This window comes from Manis pentadactyla, chromosome 17, assembly GCF_030020395.1.
Source record: "Manis pentadactyla isolate mManPen7 chromosome 17, mManPen7.hap1, whole genome shotgun sequence".
Classification (NCBI taxonomy): Eukaryota; Metazoa; Chordata; class Mammalia; order Pholidota; family Manidae; genus Manis; species Manis pentadactyla.
Window position 1 is genome coordinate 50183320 of NC_080035.1, and position 10464 is coordinate 50193783.

General features: G+C 42.0%; 1 pseudogene; it reads right to left on the bottom strand.

Moving 5' to 3' along the window:
* Positions 1 to 1027: 1027 nt before the first annotated feature.
* LOC118916663 (nuclear distribution protein nudE-like 1) lies at positions 1028 to 2154 on the bottom strand (annotated as a pseudogene).
* Between the last annotated feature and the right edge of the window lie 8310 nt (positions 2155 to 10464).

The following is a 10464-nucleotide window of genomic DNA, read 5'->3' on the forward strand; positions in this document are numbered from 1 at the left end:
AACAAATGTAAACAGTAAATGAATCATGAGAGTAATCAAAGGACACAGCCACTTATGGTCAGCCTGCCCCTCAGGAGCCAGCACCCAGCAAGCTCCTGCAATCAAGTCATCCAACCCTCCCTAACACAACTGGATAGGCCCTCAGGACACAAAATAAAAATTCTCTGAAAGATGTCATTTAACTGAAAGACCAGAAAGCTGGCAAAAGGTTGCCACTGCCGCCTACCCTAAGTCTGAGGCACATGAGGAGGGGCAGACAGCACAGAGGCACAGCCCTGTGTGCCCAGGCCCTAGAGTCTCCTGCATCTGGGGCTTGGATGGGCACTTGGCTGCTCTGGAGGCAAGTCTATGGAATGATAATGGCTAAAGCAAAAGCAGAAGGTGCAGAAAACACTCCCTAATTCAGTGACCTTCCTGACTCTTTGCCAGCAACAGGCCCACAGCATCGGGGGTGGAGTTGGAGGACTCACAATCATGAGCATTGAAGATGCCTGAGGGGAGCCCAGGAGGAGACCACATGTCAACCTGTGTTGGGGGAGAACTTCTAGAATATCTGCAATGTCCTAAACACAACTAAATCCTATTAGTACAGCAGGGTGGCAGTGATGAGGCAGGTGTGATGATATGGGAACTTCTGCATCCAGTGACCAGGTATTACACATATGTATCACCTTGTGACCCATAAAAGTGCAATCATGTGATACCAGTGGCACTAGGGCAAGAAGAGAAAACAGCCAGTATTGATATCGCGCTGAGTCCTGGGGCTGGGCATGGCCCAGGGACCGCCACTGCATGCAACCTGCCCTCTGCCAGCCCTGGGGAGGCAGACAGAGGGGCACAGGCTGGGTCCAGGCACCGAGGGGTGAGGCGTGGGTGTTCTGGATTGTTGCAGGGCAGGAGCCCCCACCTGGAGGCCGGACACTCACACACTGAGAGGCAGCATACCCAGGGCTGATGACGAGGAGGAGGAGCTGGGTCAAAGCCGTTGACTGTTTATCGAAGAAAGATGTATGCCCTCATTGAGAGCTTTGTACTATTGCTATTCATCACCCCACAGTTAACATTCCCTGAAATAGAGGATTTTCGTGATGCTTGGTTCTTTGCAAAATTCCTCCAAGCTGCTCATTTCTATTCTAAAGCCCCTGCTTTCCGTAAGAGATCCCCCACAATGTTTAGTGCTGATAATCCTAGCAGAAGGGGTTAGTGGACTGGTACCAAACTGTTTCATATAGCTTTTGGTGAAGGAAAACTCTTTCCCATTCCTTTGCCAACAGGAGTGGCTGGCAAAGAAAGTGACACTTGGACAGCAGAATCCATCTTTTCACATTGTAGAGTTGTAGAACTAGGAGATGACTTTCTGGTTACATCCTGTTGTCTTTCCTGAACTGCTAGCTCTTGTCTTAAATGTCTTGCTTCACCCTTTAACCTCTGCACAGAGACCAACAAAGATTCCTTTTCATCAAGTTTACTTTTTAAAAATGCATTTCGTTCAATGGCCTGATGTAGCCTTTGTTCAAAGTCTTCCAAAGAAACTATTGTTGCCCTTTTTCTCGCTCCAGGTCCTCATCATTGGCTTGCTCCGGCTCTCTCACATACTTAGGCAACTGCTCCTGAATGGCCCTAGTGTGACTTAAATCATCTTCTAATACTGAAACCTGCTTGCTGCTCTGTGGGTACTGATGCTCTAGCTTCTCCTTTAAGGCCTCCACTTCATATTTCAGTCTTTCATTATCAACTTTCAAGTCTCTATTTCTATGTTCAGTCTGTACGAACTGTGCCTCCAACTCTGCTTCTAATCCTCTGCTTCCTTCCTGAAATTCAACTAGCTCATCCCGAGCTTTCTGAAAGCTTTGTTTATATTTGAAGGGAAGTTCCTTCCAGTAAGTAGTTTCCTCCTTTAAACTAGAAAAATCTGGTATATCTTCACCATCCGCGATCAAGAAGCCTCCAACGCATCAAAAGCGCATGTTTGCCGCCTCTCGGCCGACGTCTCCACTCCACTGGCCTGGCCAGGCCTGCCCCGCCGCTCAGCTCTGCTCCCCTCCGCAGTCCTGAGCTCCTCTCCAGGCACCTCAGCGCCTGGCTGCTCAACGACATGTCAGGTGTTGCCTGGGTGACAAACTGTAAGGCACGAGGGGGCGGGGTTTGGAGCATGCGCACAAGGACGCAGGTGGCCAGGGCACAGCTGCGGCGAGGATGGTGTCACAGGAGGACGGGTCAGGCCCCGTGCACTGACGTCAGGCTGGCAGTGGCCTTCTGCGCAGATGCCCCCGAGCAATGGGCGGGGCTAGGGGCTGGGTGGTTACCCGGTACACTTAGATACTTGGGAAAGTGGCGCCACCGTGAATAAAAGTCAGCTTCCCGGTTCCTTCAAGTGTCAATGTCTTGGTCTTCTTGTTCATAAGATGAATCTGGTGTCAGATTTCACCTCCGAGTCCATCTCCGACAGCCCCAGAGTATAGGTGGTGTTCTGGCGCCCCCAACACTCACTCACAAAGACCTGTGTTGTTTTATGGCACGTCCAGAAGCTGAACTTTTTTTTTTCTTCTGAATGTTATTGATTTAGTTATTTATTGCAATTTTTTATTAAGGTATTATTCATATACATTCTTATGACGGTTTCACATGAAAAACAATGTGGTTACTACATTCAGCCATATTGAGTCCTCCCCCCTACTCCATTGCAGTCACTGTCCATTAGTGAAGTAAGATGCCAAAAAGTCACTACTTCTCTGTGCTTCGCTGTCTTCCCCATGATCCCCCCCAAACCATGTGTACTAATCATAATAGCCCTCAATCCCCTTCGTCCTCCCACACCCCACCTCTTTGGTAACTGCTAGTCCCTTCTTGGAGTCTGTGAGTCTGCTGCTGTTTTGTTCCTTCTGTTTCACTTTGTTTTTATATTCCAAAAATAAGTGAGATCATATGGTATTTGTATTTCTCCACCTGGCTTATTTCACTGAGCATAATACCCTCCAGCTCCATCCATGTTGTTGCAAATGGTAGGATTTATTTTCTTCTTATGGTTGAATAATATTCCATTGTGTATATGTACATTTTCATTATCCATTCATCTACTGATGGACTCTTAGGTTGCTTCCATTTCTTGACTATTGTAAATAGTGCTGCAATAAACAGGGGTGCATATGTCTTTTTGAATCTGAGAACTTGTATTATATGTGTAAATTAAATTCTTAGGAGGGGAATTCCCAGGTCAAACGGTATTTCTATTTTTAGTTTTTTGAGGAACCTCCATATTGCTTTCCACAATGGTTGAACTAGTTTACATTCTCATTAGCAGTGTAGGAGGGTTCCTCTTACTCCACATCCTTGCCAGCATTTGTTGTTTTTAGTCTTTGAGGTGCTGGCCATCCTAACTGGTATGAGGTGATATCTCATTGTCCTTTAAATTTGCATTTCCCTGATAATTAGCGATGTGGAATATCTTCATGTGGCTGTTGGCCATCTGAATTTCTTCTTTGGAAAAGTGTCTGCTCATATCCTCCACCCATTTTTTTAATCGGGTTATTTGCTTTTTGGGTGTTGAGGCATGTGAGTTCTTTATATATTTTGGATGTTAACCCCTTGTCTGTATGTCATTTACAAACATATTCTCTCATACTGTAGGATGCCTTTTTTTTCTGTTGATGGTGTCCTTTGCCATTCAGAAGCTTTGTTGTTTGATGTAGTCCCATGTGTTCATTTTTGCTTTTGTTTCCCCTGCTAGAGGAGATGCGTTCAGGAAAAAGTTTATATTCAGGAGATTTTTACCTATGTTGTCTTCTAAGACTTTTATGGTTTCATGACTTATATTCAGGTCTTTGATCCATTTCAAGTTTACTTTTGTGTATGAGGTTAAGCAATAATCCAGTTTCATACTCTTGCATGTAGCTGTCCAGTTTTGCCAACAATAGTTGTTGAAGAGGCTGTCATTTCCCCATTGTATGTCTGTAGCTCCTTTATCATATATTAATTGACCATATATGGTAGGGTTCATATCTGAGCTCTCTAGTCTGTTCTATTGCTCTATGGGTCTGTTCTTGGGCCAGTACCAAATTGTCTTGATTACTGTGGATTTGTAGTAGAGCTTGAAGTTGGGGAGCATAATCCACCCCACTTTATTCTTCCTTCTCAGAATTGCTTTGGCTATTCAGGTTCTTTTGTGGTTCCATATGAATTTTAGAACTATTTTCTCTAGTTCATTGAAGAATGCTATTGGTATTTTGATAGGGATTGCATTGAATCTATAGATTGCTTTAGGCAGCATGGCCATTTTGACAATATTATTCTTCCTATCCATAAGCATGGGATGTATTTTCATTTATTGGTATCTTCTTTAATTTCTCTCATGAGTGTTTTATAGTTTTCAGGGTATATGTCTTTCACTCCTTAGTTAGGTTTATTCTTAGGTACTTTATTCTTTTTGATGGAATTGTGAATTGAATTGTTTTCCTAATTTCTCTTTATGCTAGTTCATCATTAGTATATAGGAATGCAACAGATTTCTGTGTACTAACTTTGTATGCTGGAACTTTGCTAAATTCAGATATTAAATCTAGTACTTGTAGAGTGAATTCTTTAGGATTTTTAAGGTACAATATCATGTCATCTGCAAACAGTGACAATTTGAGTTCTTCTTTAGTAATCTGGATACCTTTTATTTCTTTGCGTTGTCTGATTGCCATGACGAGCACCTCCAGAACTATGTTGAATAAAAGTGGGGAGAGTGGGCATCCTTGTCTTGTTCCCGACTTTAAAGGAAAGAGTTTCAGCTTCTCACTGTTAAGTATGATGTTGACTGTGAGTTTGTCATATATGGCCTTAATTAGGTTGAGGTACTTGCCCTCTATACTCATTTTGTTGAAAGTTTTTATAATGATGTTGAATTTTGTCAAATGCTTTTTCAGCATCTTTGGAGATGATCATATGGTTTTTGTCCTTCTTTTTGTTGATGTGGTAGATGATGTTGATGGATTTTCTAATTTGTACCATACTTGCATTCTTGGAATAAATCCTACTTGATCATGATGGATGATCTTTTTGATGTATTTTTGAACTTGTTTTGCTAATATTTTGTTGAGTATTTTTGCATCAATGTTCATCAGGTATATTAGTCTGTAATTTTCTTTTTTTTTTGGTGTCTTTGCCTGGTTTTCATATTAGAGTTATGCTGGCCTCATAGAATGAGTTTTGAATTATTCCCTCCTCTTCTACTTTTTAGAAAACTTCAAGGAGGATGGGTAATAGGTCTTCACTAAATGTTTGATAAAATTTAGCAGTGAAGCCATCTGGTCCAGGAGTTTTGTTCTTAGGTAATTTTTTTATTACCAGTTCAATTTTGTTGCTGGTAATTGGTCTGTTCAGATTTTCTGTTTTTTCTTGGGTCAGTCTTGGGAGGTTGTATTTCTCTAGAAAGTTGTCCATTTCTTCTAGGTTATACAGTTTGTTACCATATAATTTTTCTTGGTATTCTCTAATAATTCTTTGTAGTTCTGTCTTGTACTTAGTGATTTTTCCTTTCTCATTTCTGATTCTGTTTATATGAGTAGACTCTCTTCTTTTCTTGGTAAGTCTGGCTAGGGGTTTATCTATTTTGTTTATTTTCTTGAAGAACCAGCTCTTGCTTTCATTGATTCTTTCAATTGTTTTATTCTTCTAGATTTTATTTATTTATGCTCTTATCTTTATTGTATTCCTCCTTCTATTGACTTTGGACCTTATTTATTCCTCTTTTTCTAGTTTCATTGACTGTGTGTTTAGACTGTTCATATGGGATTGTACTTTCCTGAGTTAAGCCTGTATTGCAATATACTTAGCATGGCCTTTGCTGCTTCCTGCTTATTTTGTGGTGCTGAATTATTGTTTTCATTTGTCTCCATATATTGCTTGATCTCTGTTTTTATTTGATCATTGATCCATTGGTTATTTAGGGGCATGATGTTAAGCCTCCATGTGTTTGTCTGCTTTTTCATTTTCATTGCGTAATTTATTTCTAGTTTCATACCTTTGTGGTCTGAGAAACTGGTTGGTACAATTTCAATCTTTTTGAATTTGCTGAGACTCTTTTTGTGGCCTAGTATATGATCTATTCCTGAAAATGTTCCATGTACACTTGAGAAGAATGTGTATCCTGCTGCTTTTGGTTGGAGAGTTCTGTAGATGTCTGTTAGGTCCATCTGCTCTACTGTGTTGTTCAGTGCCTCTGTGTCCTTACTTATTTTCTGTCTGGTTTATCTGTCCTTTGGAGTGAGTGGAGTATTGAAGTCTCCTAGAATGAATGCAGTGCATTCTATTTCCCCTTTTAATTCTGTTAGTATTTGTTTCACATATGTCAGTGCTACTGTGTTGGGTGCATGGATATTTATTATGGTTATATCTTCTTGTTGGATTGGCTCCTTTATCATTATATAATGTCCTTCTTTGTCTCTTGTGACTTTCTTTGTTTTGAAGTCTCTTTTGTCTGATACAAGTACTGCAACTCCTGCTTTTTATCCTTATTAATTGCATGAAATATCTTTTTCCATCCCTACACTTTCAGACTACGTATGTCTTTGAGTTTGAAGTTAGTCTCTTGGAGGCAGCAGATAGATGGATCTTGTTTTATTATCCATTCAGTAACTCTATTTCTTTTGATTGGTGCATTCAGTCCATTTACATTTAGGGTGATTATCGATAGGCATATACTTATTGCCATTGTAGGCTTCAGATTCGTGGTTACCAAAGGTTCAAGGGTAACTTCCTTACTATTTTACAGTCCAACTTAACTTATTTAGTATGCTATTACAAACACAATAAAAAGGGTTTTTTTCCTCCTCCTTTTTCTTCCTCCTCCATTCTTTATATATTAGTTAACATATTTTGTACTCTTTGTCTGTCCCTTGACTGACTTTGCGGGTAGTTGATTTGATTTTGCATCTGCTTGGTAATTAACTGTTCTACTTTTTTTGCTGTGGTTTTATATCCTCTGGTAACAGCTATTTATCCTTAACAATACTTCCATCTATAGGATTCCCTGCAAAATGCACTGTAGAGGTGGATTGTGGGAAGTAAATTCTCTCAACTTTTGCTTATCTGGAAATTGTTTAATCCCTCCTTCAAATTTAAATGATAATCTTGCTAGGTAGAGTATTCTTGGCTTGAGGCCCTTCTGCTTCATTGATTAAATACATCATGCCACTCCCTTCTGGCCTGTAAGGTTTCTGTTGAGAAGTCTGATGATAGTCTGAAGTGTATTTCTTTGTATGTGATCTTTTTTCTCTCTCTAGCTGCTTTTAAAAGTGTGTCCTCATCCTTGATCTTTGCCTTTTTAATTGTTATATGTCTTGGTGTTGTCTTGCTTGAGTCCCTTGAGTTGGGAGATCTGTGCACCTACATGGTGCATCTGAGAGACTATTTCCTTCCCCAGATTGGAGAAGTTTGCAGCAATTACTTTCTCAAAAACAATTTCTATCCCCTTTCCCCTCTCTTCCTCTTCTGTTACCCCTGTAGTGTGAATATTGTTCCGCTTGGATTGGCCACATAGTTCCCTCAATATTCTTTCATTCCTAGAGATTCTTTTTTCTGTCTGTGCCACAGCTTCTTTGCATTCCTCTTGTCTAATTTCTATTCTATTTACCATCTCCTCCACCATATCTAATCTTCTTTTAAATCCTTCCATTGTGTGTTTCATTTCTTCTGCTGTATTCCATAATGATTGGATCTCTGTCCAGAATTCTGACCTGATTTATTGAATATTTTTCTGTAACTCCATGAGCATGTTTATGACTTTTATTTTGAAATCTCTTTCAGGAAGATTGATTAGTTCAGTTTCACTTGATCCTTTTTCTGGTGTTTGTGGGATTTTGCTTTGAACCAGGTTCCTTTGATATTTCATATTTGTATGTGGTGCCCTCTAGTGCTCAGGAGTTCTACCCTCCAGAGCTGCTCAGCCCCTGGAGTGATGTTGGGTGTTGCGGGGGAGCAGCACTGGTGCCTGGGGGGAGGAAAGAGCTATTTCCTGCTTCTCGGCCATTGTGCCTGCCTCCACTGCCAGAACCAGTGGGCCAAGCACACAGGTGTCAGCCTCTATGTTTTGCATTTGTAGCTGCCATAGGCATGACTTCCCTCTGGCTTCCCTGACACCAGAGCAGGGCCTGCTGGTTTGCAAGCCAGTGCAGGCTGGCTGGGAGGAAGGTGCAGCAGGCTGTATATCATAGTGGGGGGCCTTGGAACTGAGTAGTTAGCCAGGGGGATGGAGCACCTGAAGCTCCTGAAAGCTCCCAACCTGCTGGGCAGAGGGCACCTGGACAATTTTGTCCACCTATCCTTTCTCCTGAGCAGTAAGCTCTGTGTAGTCCTTGCCCCTTTTGCAGCCCTCTCACTATTAGGAAGTCTCTCAGACTGCCCACCTTTCCTTTGTCCCAGAGCAGCTGGATGTGGATCCCTGTTTTTCAGGAATGGCTGGAATTTCAGTCTCTCCAGGTATCCCACCTGTCTTAGCTTTCCAACCCCACTTATCTCCAGAGCACATGCAATGTAGGTTTGTGCCTCTAGAACCAATCTCCAGGGCTGAGTGTTCAGCAGTTCTAGGCCTCCACTCCTTCCCCATTCCATTTTTCTCCCTCCCACTCGTGGGCTGGGATAGGGGAAAGGATTGGGTCCTGCTGGATCACAGCTTTGTTATGTTACCCTGTTCTGTGAAGTCTGTTCTCTTCTCCAGGTGTATGCAGTCTGGCACAGCCTTCTTTCCTGTCATTATTTCAAGAATAGTTGTATTAACTATATTTTTGTATTATATGTGGTTTTGGGAGGAGGCTTCTTTCTCTGCCCTGTGCCAAAGCCACGTGCGTGGGACAGATCACAATAGGCAGACTGGCAGGAGCAGAGTGCAGCCTTGCCGTGGGGGACATCTGGACTCCGTGCAGCCTCCCTCCTCCGAGCCTGTCATTTGCAGAATGGGAGAGGCAGCCCCTGCCTACCTCACAGGGCTGTTGTGAAGACAGTGAGGTAAGCACTCCAGAACTGGCTGAAGCTCGGTCTGCTGTGAAGGGCTGTCTGGTCTTCCTTTCAGGTGTCATGAAGGTTGGCCTCCCTGGCCAGAGCAGAGGCCAAGAGTGGGGGTGGTAAGCCTAGAGGGCAATAGGATGCAGGATAACCCTTCCACCCCTGACCCCCATGCTCCTGAGCACCTCTGGTTCTCCAGCACCTATGTGCTTCTCTCGTAGCTGCCTGGTGAGGCCACTCCTTCACCTATAGACCAGTTCGCCTCTCTACATGATTGTGCTCTTGGGGGGATTTGGGGAGAGGATTCATAGGAAGCCCTTGGAGTTCTTTGCTGAGCTCAGCAAATGTTGGCACCTGAAGACACACACACACACAAAAAAAAAGCACCACCATCTTTAATCACAGTAGCTGAACTTTTCCCCCTTATTTATATTTATTTTATATTCTTTGATGGTATTTTGTAACAGAAAATTTTGAATATAGCAGATTCTCTGAGCTCCACCAAAGAGAAGTAGTGAAGGTACTTTTGGTCCAATCTGGAGATGAAATTTAAGGTGGAATATGCACCTGTGAGGAACAGGTGGAAGTGCTCAGCACTTTCCTAGCACCAGGCTAGAAAGGGACACTCCAGGGGAGCACAGTGGGTCATCTGGTTACTCATCTCTTCTAGTTGATATACATACCATCCAGGGCTGGCACCTTTGAGTCTTTTGATTGATAATAAGGGATGAACATTATGTTCAGTCAGAGCAGGGAAACCCAGTTAATTGACTAGCAGAGTTAGTTATAAAAAAATACTGAATGATTGGGGGAATTTCAAGGAGTTACAGGTGCTAATGAATTCTTTTGCTGAGATGTTAAAACAATTTGTATTTGATTATCTAAAAAATGACGTTAGTCCAGATCTGTGTGAATGTTCATGTGTTGGTCCCACTGAAGAGGCTTAGGCATTTGTATACTTGATCCATCATGGGACGCTGGATGTGGAGCTGGAGAGGGAAGTAAGTGTCCACTTTTTCCAACTCTTGTCAGTCAGCACTTTCGTTACTATAAAAAAAGTAAGATGCAGAAATATTTTGACAGTACATCTGTTCAATAATATTTGTCTTCTGACTTAGGTACCAGGTATTTGTGACCCTTGTAGCTGATGGCTAGCATGAATTAAGTCATAGGCAATGTTTTTCAAAGGGAAAAGACCATAGTCCATATAACAATGGAAGAGAATTTTAGAGTAGAAAACATGGGTTTTGTATTCTGACAGGTCAGGATTTTAATTCTAGTCCCATCACTTCCTCACTGTGGGATCTTAGGAAAACTATTTAATCTTTAAAATGAGCCTAGTAATATCAACTTTAACTTTCTTTTCTCTCTACCCCTCCTCCCTTTGCAAGAATATTTACTGAAAGTCTGTTCTCTTTCTAGACACTTTGCTGGATGTTTAAAGATACACTGTTGGGCAAAACTGATGCTGTCCTGGCCTGC